Source organism: Gobio gobio, assembly GCF_949357685.1.
Source record: "Gobio gobio genome assembly, chromosome: 22".
NCBI classification, from domain to species: Eukaryota; Metazoa; Chordata; class Actinopteri; order Cypriniformes; family Gobionidae; genus Gobio; species Gobio gobio.
Genome location: NC_137118.1, coordinates 26,649,522 through 26,668,612, shown reverse-complemented (window position 1 = coordinate 26,668,612; position 19,091 = coordinate 26,649,522). Strand labels below are relative to the sequence as shown.

The 19,091-nt window shown below is 36.8% G+C and overlaps 1 protein-coding gene and 1 long non-coding RNA gene across 2 annotated transcripts in view; one reads left to right on the top strand and one right to left on the bottom strand.

Moving 5' to 3' along the window:
• tln1 (talin 1) overlaps nucleotides 1-15,126 on the bottom strand; it is a 125,390-nt gene extending 110,264 nt beyond the window's left edge. Inside the window, exon 1 of the mRNA XM_079805298.1 lies at nucleotides 14,942-15,126. The gene's annotated coding sequence lies outside the window, so the exon portion shown is untranslated. The remainder of the gene's footprint in view (nucleotides 1-14,941) is intronic.
• On the top strand, nucleotides 989-7,380 carry LOC307118471. Its single transcript, XR_013815550.1, has 4 exons — nucleotides 989-1,095; nucleotides 1,921-2,929; nucleotides 4,120-5,846; nucleotides 6,616-7,380. It is a non-coding gene; the product is annotated as an uncharacterized lncRNA (long non-coding RNA).
• Nucleotides 15,127-19,091: the final 3,965 nt, after the last annotated feature.

Below are 19,091 nucleotides of genomic sequence, written 5' to 3'. Positions count from 1 at the left end.
ACAATACCATAAAACACTGCAACGAGCTCATTCAAAAACTTCCAGGATGGCGATGAAGTTCTACTTAGAATTCAATACCAAAAAGTAATGTAATAAAAAAAAAAAAAATTATGTTGCCATTTTTCCCCCCTAATGTTCAATTAACACACTGCAACATGGCAAACTCTAAAATCCAAATTCTACTGAAATCTAAAGTAATAAATATTGTTATATGTAACATGCATTATTTATGATACAGAGTCAATGGATTTATTTTCTTTCTTTCGATTAATCGTTAATAAGTTACACACTGTCAAACATTTTTTTACATTTTTAAAAAGTGTGTAAATTGACAATTACATATTGGCTCAATAAATTGCAAAAAGATGCATTGTACTAATCATAGCTTAAGGTCATCACTTAAAATTAAAAATCTATATTCACCGAACATATTTAATTGTGCTCATTCAATCTATGGTATGGAGATTGCAAATGCAGATGTGCGGGAGAGAGCGAGCGGAGCCGAACCAGCTGAAGACCGAAACAAACATTCACAAGAGAATACAGATATTCATCATCAAAAGAAGTTATGGTGAGTATTGAGCACTGAAATTATTCTCCAGAGTTTTGCTTTATGACCCGGTATGAAGTTTAAAAAGGCATTTTGTATAAGTTCATGCATTCATTGGTTTCATGATTGTATTCCCAGTTACCACATAATTATCTGATGGTAGCCAATATCTTTTTCTCATGTCATATGTCTAAAATAATAAGTAATAAGTAAAATAACTTAATTTCTGTGATGCGCCATGCGACCGCTGAAAACAGTGCCATTGAAATTGCAGTCGGTGTCGGCCTCTTTCGGGCTTATTGCCTTTTAAAATCAAACATGGGATTTACTTATTCATTTATCCATTCATTCGATTGGTCTCATATAATTATGTAACTTCTGTTCTGTCACTTGCCAGATGTGATGCAGGGGAACTTTTATGTTAGTTTTTTTATTTTTAATTGCAGGTTTTTAACCTATGCAGTGCCACTTTTGAAGGTTTCTTCACCACATTAAGACATCCAGTTATGCAAAAGACTTCTTGAAAGTATTCAGTGATTTTCCAGGTTTAACCCTTTAACTGTCACCGTCCCACAGGTGGGACGCCTGGTGCTCTTTTTTTGATCGCCTTTTTTTCATATCATATATTTAAGTAATTATCACAAATTAGGTATCATTTGAAAGCTTACAAACTCAAAATTCATCCTGTGAAAACCGTTTTGAAATCGGACATTGTGTTGCCATGGAAACGTTACTCTAAATTATTCTAGTGGGCTCCTCCCCTAGTGGGCGCTGTCATGTTTCATATTACAACAATTATTTTAACTACTTTATATTCAAAATCTTTTCCAATCTTGACAAAACGCATATTGTCGGAAAAGTCTGAGTCTCAAGGGTCCATATTTGGTGACTGTTTTGTGATGGAAGTAATATTTGGACAGAAATTTACAGGAAAATGCATCAAAACAACAATAAATGGAATTTGAATGACACCCGGTGGCTATTTTTGGTACAGCACCCTAAACAAAATCTCATGGGGACTTCAATTTTTGTGATATCAACTTCAAATTTGGAACACAAATTGGTTAGACATATGGCTTTGATTTTATAGTAATTTTAGAGTAAATGCTTTTTTGTAAAATATATATTTTATATGAAATAAAAAATATTTAGTACAGTATTTTTCATTTACAGTAAATTTAAACTTCCATAACTATTTCATACTTTCATATTTTGAATTGCTTTCACTTCAGCAATAATCTGCAGAACGTCGTCTTTAAAACGAGACCAAACTTTGGTCTATATTCCAAAGCATTCTTGAATTACAGCCCTTTAAGTTTGGATAGTGCATTTTCATGTGTATTCTCAAAAAGGGGGGTGACAGTTAAGAGGTTAAAATGAGATATTTTCACCAAATATCCTGTGTTGGAACTGACTTGTTAATAAAGTGATATGATAAAATGTCAACCCTGTTGTCAGTGTTCTGTATTTTGGTGAGAAATAAACAATTGCAACTACAATTTAAAATATTTAATTGGACCAATGACACGGTTTTGTAAATTACATTTTTCTAAAACAAAAGCCTGTATTCAGCTGCATTAAGTCCAAAATATGAGACTGACAACCATATTCTAGTGCTGTGTAAAATGTCACTACTGTGCAAGCTCCATCCTTTAGCCAGTAAGATATGTTGTATTGGAGAAAACTCTGACAGAACACTTTTCCCCCTCTAAACCTGGCAAGAACTCAGCAGTTTTTCCATTCACACATATGTAGCTCAAGATGACCATGTCAAGCTGCTTTACCAAGCATCTGCTCACACTGCAGTTATGACATTTTTGGCAATCCTACATTTCTCACACCTATACTGATCCAGACACTCAACGTTTCTGTGTACACTGGAAGTGTCACTTTGTGTAAACCAGTCCACCAACACATAAAGGGCCGCTCTAAGCAGACACTTCTCATGTTTGCAGGTGTGCAGGATCATCAACACACATCCAGTGTCATGAACTGTTAATTTAACACACGTTTTTTTATTTCTTCAAGCAATACTGTAACTAATAGTAACAATTATTTATTTTGATAATCAACTTAATCGACAAGCAAATAATTCAGTTTTTTTGTTCAGTTAAGAGTTTGTATTAGTCTGTAATAGGGCTGGGCGATATGGCCAAAAAAATCATATCTCAGGTAATCTTTTTGGCTGAATGGCAATATACGGTATATATCTTGGCATTTTCTACATTTTTCTATTTGGATTTTAAAAATGGGTATTTATTTTTATTTTTAAATATATTGTCCTACGAACAGTGTTCATACTGAAGGCTATGAAAATAAATTGGCTATAGGGAATGTTGCCATGTAGACTATGCTATTATGTGGGGGAAAAAGCACTTCGTGATGCACCGATAATGATTTTACATGGCCGATTCCGATACCGATTTTTTTCAAGAAAACTGGCCGATTCCGATACCGATTTCCGATTTTTTTTTTTACTCAAAAAAGTAATGAAAGTCTACATGAACAAGATGTTTATTTGGTATTTAACAGGCTAAATTGGCTTTTGGCTAATGAAAACAAGTCCGCAATCTGAAATTAACAGGAAATTTAATTGGAAATTAAAAGGCTGAAAGGTGAAATTAAAGGCAACAACTGCATATTCTGCATCCAAACAAAGATGTTACTTAAATCAGCATTTGTTTTTAAATTCAGTGTAAAGAAAAAAAGTCTTTACCAGTGAAATTCAATAAAACCAAAGTATATAATTGTTCCAAAATGTTAAATCAAATAATGTTTAGTGCAACGAAAAAAACTAAGATGCTACACAGCAGGTGCTTTATAAATCAAATTAAGTCAATGTAATTTTAAGGTAAAATAAAAGGTAACACTTTAGAATAATGGTCATTAGTTAACATTAGTTAATGTATTAACTAACATGAACTAACTATGAGCAGTACATTTGTTCATCTTTGTTAACGTTAGTTAATATAAATCCAGCTGTTCATGGTTTGTTCTTGTTAGTTCACAGTGCATTAACTAATGTTAACAAGATTTTAATAATGCAGTTATCTCTCATTAGTAAATGTTGAAATGAACAAAGATAAATAAACGCTTTATAAGTGCAGTTCATTATTAGTTAATGTAGTTAACTAATGACCATTATTCATTACCATTACCGTTACCAAATATAAATTATCATCCTATAGGCTACAGAACTGATAGTATTTCATTTCTAAAATGCATGCATGTTCTTCTTTAGGCTACAAAATGAAGTATTTCGGCTTTTTCACAAGTTAGTCTGTTTCGTTCTCATCCGATCCAACACGTGAGAATCTGAGATGAACAAACGCTCACTTTCTACACTTGTGCAGGGCGCGGAGAGGCAACTTCAGCTCGCGCAGGAAAGCGGCTCTTCATTCCCTTCAGCGTATCTCGTCTCTTCCCTCAGTTCTCCAGTTTCCGTTTGTAACACACAAGTGACATGTTCGCGAATGATTGCAATATAGGCATATGTGCACGCAGGCGCACTTCCGGATAAATCGGCAGAAAAATACAAAGTAACCGGCCGGTTGCCGATCGCGCGCTAGAAGCAAAAACCGGCCGGTTTATTTTCAATTAAAAATGAAAATAAACAAAAACAAAAAGCACAAACTAAATGTTAACTGGTAAGTGGAACACACATTCAGTAATTAAATTAGCCTGCATTTGATTACCACTTTACAATAGTCACTTTACAGTTAATGCTATCATAAAAATACACTTACTTAAAATTCTACAAATGGCACATTTAATGTCCAACAGCTAAAATTTTATCAAAATTTATATTTTAGTCAGAATTGTTGCGATCCGTATGTTTGGCCACCACCACACTCATTCACTGAAGTCTGTGAAGTTTGGCAGGGACTCGCTTGCTGTCAGGACAAGTCTTTATGCAAAAAGCAAATACTTGCTTGACTTTCTAACTTTTATAGATCAGCATCTATACGCATCTTCCAGAGCACCTGACAGGTCTAGCCATGTTGAAATTAGTTAGTTTGAAGCTTAATATGAAGCTCTTATGTTTTAGGACAATGCTATGCACTTTTCCTGCATTAGCTCACTTCAGTGTCCTCCACTGTTTTCCAGAGGAGTTTGATCCACGGAAACATATTATTAGTATAAGTGATGTGCATAGTGCACGCACAGACTCCATTAATCAATAATCAAATTTGTTGTTGATTATTTTCAATATCATCATTGCAGCTGAGGCTGGGCGGTATATTGAGTTTGTATATGGATACATTTTTTAGAAACTATTGGATGAGGCAATATCGATATTCAGTAGTTTGATAAGAGTGAGCTGCTGTGGGGACTCGCATAATTCAATTTGTCCTATTAAATATCCTTATACTAATGGCTTTAAAATAACTGGTAAGAAATAGTTAGCTTGAGTAGAATGGATAGTATTTGTCTGTCCCAGTCTCCTCCAAGATTATTCACTGTCCAATCTAATGGGGTTAATTGGTACTATAAGACATCACAGCCAATGAATTCAGCATTATAAATTAAACAGACTAGGCCACTGTTTTAGAGGCTGAGGCAATAGAATTGGCCTCCAAATTATTTCTGCCACTGGAATAACAGAGCAAGTTGCTTTGACCAAATATGGCTGCTTCCAAATACTGGCAAGAGAAACAAACTAGCAGTCCAGATCTCCAAAACGGGAGCGAGTGTAGGCCACCACGCGTACGCTCAGGACATAAATCCAGCACCTGTCACCTATACATATAGCCAAACATATTTTAAGCATATACTGGACCAAACTGTGGGAATCGTAAATTAGTGTTTTTCTGATTTAATTGATGATTAAATGCATAACGACAGCATGGCTGACTGACCCTGTTAAAAAGCCACAATAACAGGTACCACTAGAACTTTAACATTAACGGGATAGTTCCCCCAAAAATGAAAATTAGCCCATGATTAACTCACCCTCAAGCCAGCCTAGGTGTATATGACATTCTTCTTTCAGACAAATACAATCAGAGACGAGTTATATTAAAGAATATCCTGTATCTTCCAAGCTTTATAAATGGCAGTGAATGGGGGTTGAGATTTTGAAGCCCAAAAAAAACTGCATCCATCCAGCTCCGGGTGGTTAATAAAGGCGTTTGTGTAAGAAAAATATTCATATTTTAAAACTTTATAAACTAAAATCGGAAGAATTTTACATCGAAAGAATAACCCTTGATGTATTGACGAACGCAGAAGCGCAGAGGATAGAGCAAAACAAAACACTGGTCACGAATTAGAAGTGTAAACGAGAATTTTAAAGGTCCTGTTCTTCGTGATCCCATTGTTCAAACTTTAGTTAGTGTGTAATGTTGCTGCTAGAGCATAAATAATACCTGTAAAATGATAAAGCTCAAAGTTCAATGCCAAGCGAGATATTTTATTTAATAGAAGTTCCCTTTCAAAGCCTACAGCGAACGGCTGGTTAGGACTACATCCTGGTATTTCCTGCTTTAATTACGTCAGTAGAGCAGTAGAACAGACTAACCTCCGCCCACAAGAAAACGCGAAAAAAAGGGGGCGTGGTCTTGTTGCTGTCCCACGTGGAGAAGAAGAGGACGTCGCGTGGAGAAAAGGAAGTGCTGCGTTTCAGTGTGTTTGTCGCCATGTCGTCGAGACGCTGTTATTTTCATCCCGGAGTCAAATCACCTTTGTTTGGCTTTCCCAGGGACGCTGTAGAGATTATTAAGCGCGTATATATCTCCCGTTAAGAGGCGTGACCTTTCCACGTGCGCTAAGCTGCTGTCGAATCACAACACAGGACCGTGCTACGTTCGCTAAGCTGCTGTCAAATCGCAACACGGGAACCGCTGACACAATCAGAACTCGTTACGTGTTTCTGAAGGAGGGACTTCATAGAATAAAGGAAGTCTTCAGTCGTTTGTAGGACAGTGAAAACAGCAGTGTACAGATAAGTAAATTGTGTTAAAAATACATTTTTTTTTTACACGCGAAACATGAACACATGTTATATTGCACACTGTAAACACAATCAAAGCTTCAAAAAAACACGAAGAACGGGACCTTTAAAGAGAAAATGTCAGAGGATTTCGATATATAAGAAAAGGAGCTTGAGTTTGTTGCCCAGCCCTATTTGTTTGAACCGCGGGAGGCGTCAAAGCTTACGCTACTCCTACGTCATACATCGTGTCAGGGGTTACTCTTTTGGAGTAAGTCGACTTGCGTAGGCCATCTGCTGGAAGCCAGTTATTTTAGTTTATAAAGTTTTAAATATGGATTTTTTTTTTCTTACAAAATCCCATCGCTTCGTTTCAGAAGGCCTGTTTTAACCCCCCGGAGTCGTGTGGAGTACTTTTATGATGGATGGATGCACTTTTTTGGACTTCAAAATCATGACCAGCATTCACTCCCATTATAAAGCTTGGAAAAGCAACAATATTTTTTTTATATAATAATTAATATGGATTGTGTTTGTCTGAAAGAAGAATGTCATATACACCTAGGATGGCTTGAGGTTGAGTACACCATGGGACAATTTTCATTTTTGTGTGAACTATCCCTTTAATATACAAACACAACTGTTTTGTAGCACGGTAGCACCAGTCAACGTTGCTCTTGTATGTGTTCATTTGTGTTACTAGCGTAGTTCTTCCCCTAGGGAATGACAGGGCACATCCTGTTCTTTCAGAAGAATTCAGACACTCATGCAATCTTGAGAAGTTACCATGTTACTTCTATATAATTACTATAGCCTATAGTTTCTTTGCTTAAAGCTCAAAAAGCTCAGTGGGTTAAAGTATAGTTCCGCCACATATGAAAACTGTTCCCCCACCAACACAAAAGGAGATAAATTGACTGGTCACTCTTTTACATATAGTGGAAGTGGAAATGAAAAAGAATTGTTAAAGTATATTAAAAGTAGTCGAAACATCTTTGTGTGCTCAATGGACTGAAACTTGCCTTCATATCTGGTGCCTTTAAAACACAACATGTCAGGTTCGATGGCAATCATGTCAATGCCAATCAAAATCATTACAATCACCAAGCAAAATCATCACTGACAAATGCATGAAACATGACCAATCGCTGTGCTGCAAGTGTGATTGATATATGACATCCACGGCTGGAACGATTTTAACACTTAAAGGGTTAGTTCATCTAAAAATAAAAATTCTGTCATCATTTATTCACCCTCCAAACCAATAAGACTTTTGTTTATCCTTGAAACCGGATAGATTTCAGTTCCTCTAAAACTTTGATGCTTCAGAAGCTTCATAATGACCTAAGGCAAGTCCAACCTATCTAAAGAGACATGATCACTTTGCATGATAAACAGATTTAATTCAGGCTTTTATTCACAAGGTGTATAAACACTGAAAAAAGCACATATGTAGTAGGGGTGGGAATCTTAAGGCACTTAACGTTTCGATCCGATTCTGATTATGGGAGTAACGATCCGATTCCCAAAACGATTCTTAACATACATTTTTGGTAACTAATTATCATGCAGTGCAAATACATGAACTTTACATTTTAACCAAAATTGGAGCTAATATGAGTTTTGTTTTTAGCTAGAATATCTGTTTGACAGTATTGCCATATTAAAAATGATTATGAAGATTTCTTTATTTTATTAACAAAGTTATATTCAAGATTAACAAGCTCTGAATGAAACATGATAAGCCATATATACAATTGCAAAGAACAATCATTAAGAATAAACAGTTCTCAATTTACAACTAAGTGTGACAATTTTTCAGTTTCTTTAGAACATTTTAACAAAAAAGAGAAAACTTGCCGAGCTGCAACAGTCATGTTAGAGACATTTAACGAATCACTCACCAAAACAAAGTCTTTGTTCAGAATTTTCCATTCGTTTGAAACATTGTGCAGTAGTTCAGCAATATTCGATAAGTCATTCCAAAAATTATGCCACGGATGTTGGTAGGTTTATGTCCCGGCCACCGCATCGGAGACATAGGAGTGTTATTAAGCATTAATGGCAAGGAAAGCGCCTACTTGAGCACCACTTCGTTATTTTGGCTCAGAATTTCGTTTGTTGGAAATATTAACTTAATTTAGAAATGCTTTTGAAATTAAAAACTTTGCATTTAATAGGCAAAATACATTTTTGAAATGGAGAGGCAGCCGCAGCGAGCGCAGACACTGAGCGGCCAGAGAAACGGAGGAGCGACTGCTGTAAGGCTTTTGTGCAAAAACTGTGGAAAAACTGCATAAAACGTGTGGGTGTTGAACCCTCTCTAGGGCTGTCAACGAATATTCTAAATTCGAATATATATTCGAATAGTTTTTAAAAAACAAATTTCGAAGGTGAAAATTAATATTCGAATAAATAAAAAAATGTGGGGGAAAAAACGCCCGCGGTAGTAGAGGCGTGTCTGTCTGCTTTGCGAGTGGGTGCTAGCGCGCCTGAAGCCTTGTGTACTTTGGCCTGTCGTGTCTCCGCAGCGCGAGCCTCCGCTGACTGCGCGCGCTCCTCCCCAAACGGACGAGGTGTTTATATTTTTACGGTCTATGGTTTATGTTTGACGCACTCGCCGTTGTGCTTTTCTTTGAAACGACAGATGACGACTCGGAGTGATTGTTCTATAAACTATCAGGAAAAGCGTCGAGAAGAAGTGGGCTAATGTACACAGGTGACGATATTTATTTTAGTACACTTCACCGAAAACCACACTACAAAAGAATCATGTAAAACAGATCAAAATAAACCTTGATATTACTTGTGACATGAGAACAAAATGTATGTAGAAATGTAACGTTAACTTAGTTAGTTGTTAACCTACAACTCAATTTATGATATCTAAATGTTTCCTAATTTCACTAAACACTTTAGTGAGTTTTCAATTAGTTTCGTGAACTTTTCTTTATTAAACAGGCTTTTTTATGCTTTTGTAGGGTCGTTTTGTAAATATAAGCAACTAATTTGTATGTGCAAACTGGACCACCCTTACTTTGCATCGCCCGCCACAAGCTCTCTGTCTGCAACACGACAAGAGGCCATAACGGAGAAATTAATTTTGTTCATTTGTAAGGACATGAGAGCGATCAGTGTCATGGATGGGGCAGGCTGGAGTTCTGTCAAGCAATGGAACCGAGGTACTGACTGAATAGATATTGCATGAATAAAGGATAAATGCACTGCTTCCACTGGTTTGATTATTTACCGTTTCATGTCAAGGAAAAGTTCCATGTTTACCACTGCACAGCTCGCTCGGAGCGTTCAATAATATGCTGTAAAACTTATATTAATATTTGTTTCAATCACTGAATGAAGCCTGCTATATTTGGGACAAGAGTCGCGACCTTAAAGAGCACCTATCATGGCATTTAAAATGTTCCAAATATTGTTTTAGAAGTCCCCAACAACAGTTTTGCATGCATGCAATGACAAAAAAGACTTTAGTTTTCTTATAATATGCATTTATTTTTACCTGTTTTGACAGCGATTCTCAAATGATTCCTTTAGTGATTCACTTTTCAAAACCCCGCCTTTACGTGACGCTAATCTGCGGTGATTGGTCCGATGACCCAGTCAGTTGTGATTGGTTTAGTCTGTGCAGATATTTTCGGAAACGGAACGCCCATCAAAGTCTTATAGTGACAGTAATTTGTTAATATGTGTCAGGAGTTATGAATATGAAAACCGCGTCGGTACTGTTTGATTGTAATATGAGCCTCAGCTGATCTCATTCATAAAAAAACTCCTCTATTCTCCTCACGAAGACTCGCGACAAATCAACATCCCTCAGGGCTTTTAGTTCAAAAGTGTGCAGATGAGGAGACATATTGATAGATTCTCATATGTCTGTGTCAAATTTCTAAACAGAGGAGTATTTTTTATTCAATACTTCCTCAAAATGGGCAGTTATAGCCTAATCATGAGCGATTGAGTCTCTTATGTGTTGTTTTCAATTCATACTGGCAGCCGGAGGGCGCTCTGTGCACATGTAGTCCATGTATGGTACAGACAGACGAAGAAGAACCATGTGCCATAATAAAAGTCCATAATAAAAGCTTCCTGAGATCGCGAAACATACATTTGACGACTAATAAACACACAATCGCGACGATGTATGGTTTGTCTTCAAGCCACTTAGTCTTCAAATGCTCATCCTTGGGCAGATGAAAAAAGTTTGCTTTTGAGTGGCACTTCAGAACACAGTGTCTCGTGGCCATGATGTTTTCTAGTTTTCACTGGCGTCTTGGAGCGCAATAAGTGGGCGTATCGTATTCAAATAACTTGACAAGTTGACGTCATCTAGTCAGAGAAAAAGCTTCGGTCTTCTAACGATTCTTAAAAATGACTCCGAGTCGACTCTTACTTTTGAAAGAAAATAACTATATATACGATGCACTGTCATATTTCAAGCTATCACAGGATGTTTTTGTTCACTTAGATCTATGTTACACACTACATGAAAGGTAAATTTCAAAATTCCATGATAGGTGCTCTTTAAATTGCTTGCACAAAACTCTTGATCAGCTCTCAATGTGTGTGTGTTCATTTAACCCGTTATGCGCAGAGAGCGCGAGGGCGAGAGAGAGTGAGGTCTGCGGTCTTTAGCCATTAGTTGATTTACTTGTTTTTGTGTAGGTAATACCTTGTCAAATATATTTAAACTTAACTAGACTACCTATATAAGAAGTTATGTCTCTTTGTATTAATTTGTCCTGTTATTGACGTAATGCGCGTCATTGATAAAATGCGCAACCAGATGTTCGAATAGTTCGAATATTCGTGCTTTTTTTAGAGGGAATATTCGAACGTCATTTTTGAGCAATTTTGACAGCCCTAACCCTCTCACCAGGAAAAGTGTCCCCACGGGTGCGACGCCCCTGAGCAGGTCGTAGTTTCTCCATTTTATCTTAAATGAAGGCAATTCACCAGCATACAAACGTTCGCCTATCAACGGGTTGTTCTGTTTGGCCGGTGACCGCGCGCGCGCACAGTGGTGAAGTGGCCGTTGAATTGAACACAGAATCGATTCTGAACTTTTGAGAATCGATTCTGAATCGTTGGATAACGAATCGCGATGCATTGACCTTTTCTCCCACCCCTAATATGTAGCGCACATTAAATATTGTTTGCTTGACGCAAATGAAAGTTTGGAACAACATGAGGGTGAGAAATTATGATGGAATGTTCATTTTTGGGTGAACTATTCCTTTAAGACAAATAACCTGGGGTGCGTTTCCCAAAAGCATCGTTAGCCAACTATGGCAGCAAGTTCCCTTGAATTGAGCAGGCAATGTCAGAACTTGCGACCATAGTTGGCTTAGGGAAATGCACCCCTGACTAGTTCAAACATCCCAGTGACTAAGTCTTAAACCATGAAGATTGTGTCTGAAGTACTGACGCCTCCGACTATGGGCTGATCAGAGTTAGCAGGATGAACAGGTCATCATCCGCTCCGTCTCTGCACCCTCTCAGACCCCTGAACACAAAGAGAGCCTTCATTTCTCTGAAGCCCACCACAATTCTACCCAGTGTGCCTTCAATGGCATACTTGTTACACGGTGGGGTGGGAGCAGAGAAACATGCTGTTGGCCGCATGGAGCCCGTCTGCACACATCATTCCCTGCACTGGACCAGAGAAGACTTTCCGTGTGTGTGTGTGTGTGTGTGTGTGTGTGTGTGTGTGTGTGTGTGTGTGTGTGTGTGTGTGTGTGTGTGTGTGTGTGTGTGTGTGTGTGTGTGTGTGTGTGTGTGTGTGTGTGTGTGTGTGTGTGTGTGCTGACTTTTAATAAAGAACACCACAGACATGTCTTGGGTTTTAATGAGGACAATACCAGGAAACATATGGACAGACATCCTTCTCCAAAACGGCACGAGAAACACCACTGTATCATATTTGATATGTGAATTTCTAAGGTCTCTAAATTAACAATGTTGCTGAAAACTAAAATGCTGTACTATTCAATCTACTACATGCCGTCTTCTGATTGATAGTTTAAACTTTTCACCAAGTAAAAGGCCTTTTAGTTTAATTGTAATCTGATGCATGTGTCTGTTTGCTGTGAAATCGTCACTGATATTTATATAAGAATCACTTTTATATTCTTATCAGTATTTTATCCAACACTTACTGGACTGAAGCAACTTTTACTTAACTATCCATTAGGGGTGTAACAATATATCGTGTCACAATCGCAATAAATTTTTTTTACAATATGTATTGTGGAAAGTGACAATATATTGTGTATAGTTCACCTTAAATGAAAATTACGGTGTGAGAAAATATTGAAGCTTACAGAGTTTTACTGTCAGTACTACATAACTACTATAGCTATATAATGTTGAATATAATGCACAATATGCAAAGGAGGTATATTTGTTGGTCTTAATAATGCCAAATGTCTTAGGTTTCCAGTAAAAAGTGGCCTAATTATTTTAAATATATCTAGTCAGTGACAGAGTGCAAGCATATTAGTCTAAAGTAATTCTGTATTTTCAGCTTCAGAATCATGAATATTTTCAGAATATAAATTCTGGTGTCACCATTGACCTGTGCATTGGGTTACCAGCACCAAGTCCAAGCCTATTCATTTCCAACCCCAATGTAATACAAAATTTAGCATTTTAATGAATAAACAGAACATTTTTTGTTAACCTTTTACCATGTCTTTGAGTATCACAATAATATTGTATCATGAGTTCAGTATCTTGACAATGACATGTATCGAATTGTGACATGAGGGTATTGCTACACCCCTATTATCCATACATAATTTTTGGAAAAACCATGTTACAACGTGAACAATCCATATGGTTTTTGATCAACTTTATACAGAGCTTTGATCATAAAACTAAGCATTTAAATATAATCTAAGACATATTATTTGCAGAATTACAAGCATTTTATGCAAGTAGTTTGCTATACTGTTATACATTTACATTACAAGTTATCAGAATTTCTTCTTAATTTTTGACCATATAAATCTGCACCAAAATGCATATTTTTGCATATAATGTTTCTCTTCAAGAGTGAGCTTCATCTTCTCACTAATATGAACCATAAAAGCCTGAAATATAAATTATGAAAAAATATATGTATTCATTTTTTTCAAGTTCAAAACATTTTTTTCTTCCTGAATATTATTTAATGTGTCAGGAGAGCAGAGCTAAAACAGCTGAGTGACATTGTTTCAGCATGCAGAAGCTGTGTGGGATCTTTTAACCCATTTCCTACTTCACAAACTAATGGGTTGTTCAAATATGAACTGTGAGGTCTTATAGATGTAATTGAACTGAATGCTCTTTCAAGCACTACTAACACACTGCTGCCCAGAGCAGAAGCCTTGGGCTCAAGCTCTCAACAATCTCACAGAACTAGTGCAATATCTCCCAAAACTAATGCCACTGATTCCACAGAATAGGAGTGGACAATTCAATTCATTCCTGGATGAAATGAGTAACAACGGCAATAATCTCCTGCAACTGTTTCTTCCTGCAAGTTTGCATGTCTCTCTCGCTCTCTCACCACACCCGTTCTGAGCTCAGTTATGTCCTCCCTGAGGGCGCATATTCCTCAAGCACTACTTCCTCTATCAAAGCACACTTCACATAAGACACATTGCAAAAGAAAATGTCTTACACATTTTACACAAACAAACCAACGAAGGCGAAACTGTCATTTCCACAAGCCACACTTGCGAAACTGTCACAACTCCACGGTCAACATAAGCATATGGAATAAACTGACATCCGTTTCGACATGTTTGGAACGTATGTGTGTTTACGCATGATTCACAGTAAAAACATGACAGGGATAACAGCCCATTTCTTCTGCTGAAGAAATCATATGCTTCTGCTGAAGAAATAATTTGCGCGTTTGCAGTGCAGTCGCCGTAGGCCGCGTTCACACTGAAGTTTTACAGTTCCAGTCTCTCAGGGGGCTTCATTCCTTCCGTGACGTGAGTCTGTTACACTTCAGAGTTTACAAAGCTGTAGGCCATAATCAATCACTTAAAGGGAAGGACCGACATGACTGTTCTTTAAAATGCACTTTAATAGCGTTTTTTTGAGAGTTTAACGTCTCACTTCGTTTCTTCCGTTATAAAAAAAATTCAGCCTATTCGCCCGAGGCTCTCAGAGGGGGGAACAAGTCAACTTTTATGTGCTAAGGTCGCGTCTAAAGCCTTATTCACCGTGTCTCTTGAATAACCCTCAAAATTAAGCGTTTGATGTAAAAGTCCAAAACGATCCAATTCTCGTTTAACGCCTGGATTCAATGTCGTATCGTTTATCATATCTTTAAGAGTTTTTAAGATCCTCGCATCGGAAGGAAACTTCCCACCCTTGAAAAAGTTTAGCAGCTTTAACGTTAGCTCAAGTGTGTCAACTTGGAAAAGCGAATTAGTTTTTGTTCTTACCTTAGCTTTCTTCGATCTCTAGTTGTCCAGCTTCGGACAATAACCAATATTTTAACAATCCCTGTCCCCCAGCAGAAAGTTCCTGTAGAGTAAATGCTGGTATGTAATGTCAGAAGTGATTTCTGCACCGTTGCTTTGAGGCGGTGTGTTAAACTCCACCCTACAGCGCGAGCGCGCGCACGCACACACACATCACTGCCTCTAACAACAGACGCTGCTTCAATACTCTGAAATTATGTTTACATTTTTGTTTTAGCCTTCCTTGAAATTGCTTTACTACGTTTGGAACACGACCCATTGTAACATGTAGGTCATTTAGATCTAAAAACTTAAACTTTTTTAACACTTTTTGATAAAAAATGTTTTTAACGGTATTTTATTATGTAGAGGCTTAAATAATTAAAGAAGCTCATCATTTGTAGTCGAATAATAGGCCTACTGCTTTATTTGATCAATTTAGCTTTTGTTTAGATGAAGCGTTATGATTATAGCACCATCTTGTGTTCAACATTATTGTTTACACTTGCCTCGGCTCCTCTTCAGCCTAAAAATGCAGACCCCCAAGTGTAATTTTAATTATTTTAACCCTCTTTATCCTCCTGGGACCCACGAATAGACTTTTGTCCACTGTAGTGGACATTATATTTTAGTGAATTTCTCTGACATATACATGTCACAGTCTTGATGTCCTGTAAAGAGCTCATTCGGGGCTTTGCAGAGATACCAAATGTTTGGAGGTTTCACCAGGACAACAACTTCTTGGTCTTTAAAAACGGCTGACATTAATGTTTAGCACACTTATGGAAATATGATAATATTTTTTAATTATAATTTAAATCAGATTAATTTTCAAATTGTTTGTTGTAAATCTCAGGAAAATGTTAAGGGGGTTTCTAATCAAAATATGACTTTCTGTTACAAAACAGAGCATTGATTTCATAAATGTCCACTGTAGTGGACGGCAGGACTTAAATCATGTTTATCAGGCGTTTTGGAGACATAACACGTGAATAGGGAAAGAAATTACATGTCAATATTCCTATGAAATATTAGATATTATTATGAAAATGTTGCCAATTATTACTCCCATTATTACACTTATTTTTTCATTAGGCTACATGTTGCTCCAAGAACACATTAATATGCAAATTAGATGCAGTGTATAAATGCATTGTATTGAATGGGAAAATCCAAGTATGGCCATTTTACCACATATTTCATAAAGTAAAATGGTATAGCAGTGCATTTTGTTATATCTTTCATAACATCGTTCAGAATCATCTTTAAACAAAGTTTGTGACATGCAATTTCCTGTCATTCTATTTTTCATTCTATTAGAGTCCTGGTGTCAACTACAGAGGACATATCATAACATATGAATAAAATATCATTTTTCAAAAATGTTTTTTCCCCCATTTGTTTCTTATGCTCTAAACAATGTAATGACGTGAAAAATTACTAAATCCAAAACTTTTTTTCCTGGGTCCCAGGAGGATATGGGACTAATTGTGAAATCACAGCTAGCAAAAATAAATTACTTTATATTTTACATATATTTAAGACTAAAATCATTTTCCAAAATTAGTTTTCTACATCTGACCTTTGACCTTTTATAGGGTGCCATCATTATAACTGGCTTTGTCCTATTGTGGTAAACTATTTTTGACAAATTGTCTGAAACCTCACTCACATTCAATTGCATTTTCACTATTTGAAAAGTAATGAACATTAAAAAGCTTTATTTACATTCCATTTCATCTTGTGCTACTATATTTCATTTGGAAGTCACATGTTATGGACATTTGGAACACAAATTCAGATGCAACTTTACTGCCTGGAAAGTAGTGAAACAATGTCTTAAAGGGACAGTTCACCCAAAAATGAAAATAACCCCATGATTTACTCACCCATAGGTGTATGACATTCTTCTTTCAGACGAATACAATCTGAGTTATATTAAAAATGTCCTGGCTCTTCCAAGCTTTATAATGGCAGTGAATGGCAGCCCAAAATAGTGTATCCATCCATTATAAAAGTCACTACAGAAGGCCTTTATTAACCCCCTGGAGCCGTGTGGATCACTTTTACTATGGCTCTGAGTCAAATGTCCTCATGGTTTCCCTTGACCAATGAAAGCTGTGATAGAGTCCAGACCTTCTGCCATCAGTCTTAAGGTCTGGCTACGCGAGACTACACAACACTGGCTGAATCTGTACTTTGCTCATTACATGGATTAATTTTACTTCTCACATGTTCCATGTGAAATAAATACTAATAGAAACATGCTTTTGATCATTCACAAGTTTGAAATGTCTCATTAAAACTCCAAATTATAACAATTTAATTATTATTAAATGATAAGTTCAAGTTGAATTAAGGAATACATTATTTCTTTGAGAATTTGTACTTATTTGTGCAGCACTATTTGATCTGTATCTTATAATTTATACCTTAACTGATCCTGTTTTCTTTTGTGGGCTTTGCATGCTTGCCCAAACATCTGCTTGCTGCATGAGGGCCAGGTGATAATGTTCAGGAATGTGGGTAATAGTGCTATTAGCATGATAAGTAGAGGACACAATAAGCTAGACTGTACTGTGCGAATTCGGTGGAATGTGTGAATTCTTTAAAATGTGTAAGTATGATTTGGATATGGAAAATAACCTGTTTTTACCATTTCAGAATGCCATCAGCCAGGAAAGAGCTTACAAAGTGTACGATGTCATTGATGCCGTACAAATATGGGAACAATGATTTTTAAAATGATTCTGATGTAGGTGATGAAGAGGAATGTGGAGATGCCTGTGAACTGGAAAAGGAAAACCCAATGACCACCCATCTGATGATTATGTGGACATTATGCCAACAAAATTGAGAGAACATTCAAGAACACAGGCCATGCCCTGAGACTGATAAAGTATTTTATCGGTCCCAAAACGGATTTTTCAGGTCAGGATATCACTAATGATGCCGTCTCCCTTCATACAGCATTGGAGTATTTCCAAAAGTTTGTGTCAGACGATATAAACATAATAGAGGAAGCTGCAGACACTGTGGTAAAGGCTAGACCAACACACTTTGCAGCAAGTGCAATGTCCGCCTCTGCTTCTCAGAGGACAAGAACTGGCTTTGGGACTATCATAATTGAACATGAACAGATCTAAATCACATGAATCATCAGGTTTCATCAGGTTTTGTAAATGCAATCAGAACATATTTTTATAAGAAATTATTTTTCGTATAAATTTGAATGTGATTATTAGTGAATATGTCAAGTCAAGTCACCTTATATAGTGCTTTTTACAATGCAAGTTTCAAAGCAGCTTCACAGTGATAACAGGAAAACAATGCAACAGAAATTGTTTCGGCTGTACAGGCGCACTGGAGAAAACAGTGATGTCATCCAGCTCATTTCAATTATCATATAGTGACAACGCGGGCAGATCAGTAATATAGTTTAATATTTAGTGTCCCCTAAGCAAGCCAAAAGCCAGAGGCGATGGTGGCAAGGAACCCAATCTCCATCAGGTGACAGAATGGAGAGAAAAAAATCTTGGGTGAAACTAGGGTTTTATGATTCAGGTAACATTACAAGTCAGAAGTCATATTAGATTGGAATATTCAGAATATATGTCCATATAGGTGACTGTAAGCAGTACACCCTCCAAATGAGCCCTTAGATGTTCTCTACATTTGTTCAGGCAGTGAGTGAAATGACTGAAATTCTGCCTACTAAAAATGTCAACACTCGTTTATTTCTGCATTAGAGACCTCCCACAACAACATGTAAAAGGTGAAAAAATGGGTCTTTGGGTTTATGTTGGTGATAAGCAGTGCTGGATCTGTTTGTATCATTGATGAGAGTGTAACATTGTGCCTTGATAGCCAATCACATTACAGCCTTGACATCACTGAATCGCTTTCAGTTATATTACAGTCAATAACTTTTTGTGGATACCACAGCATTCCAGCATTATTTATTCAGAAATGAATAAATAATGCTGGAATTATATTGATTAATAATTCTATCATGGATTGTCACTGCTATGAGTAAAGGGAAAATTACCTTTTAATGTGGAGCAGTGAATGTTTCAGAGAACAAATAGTGGTCGACATTTTAAGTGTAGTTCCTGAACTATAAACTCAACTC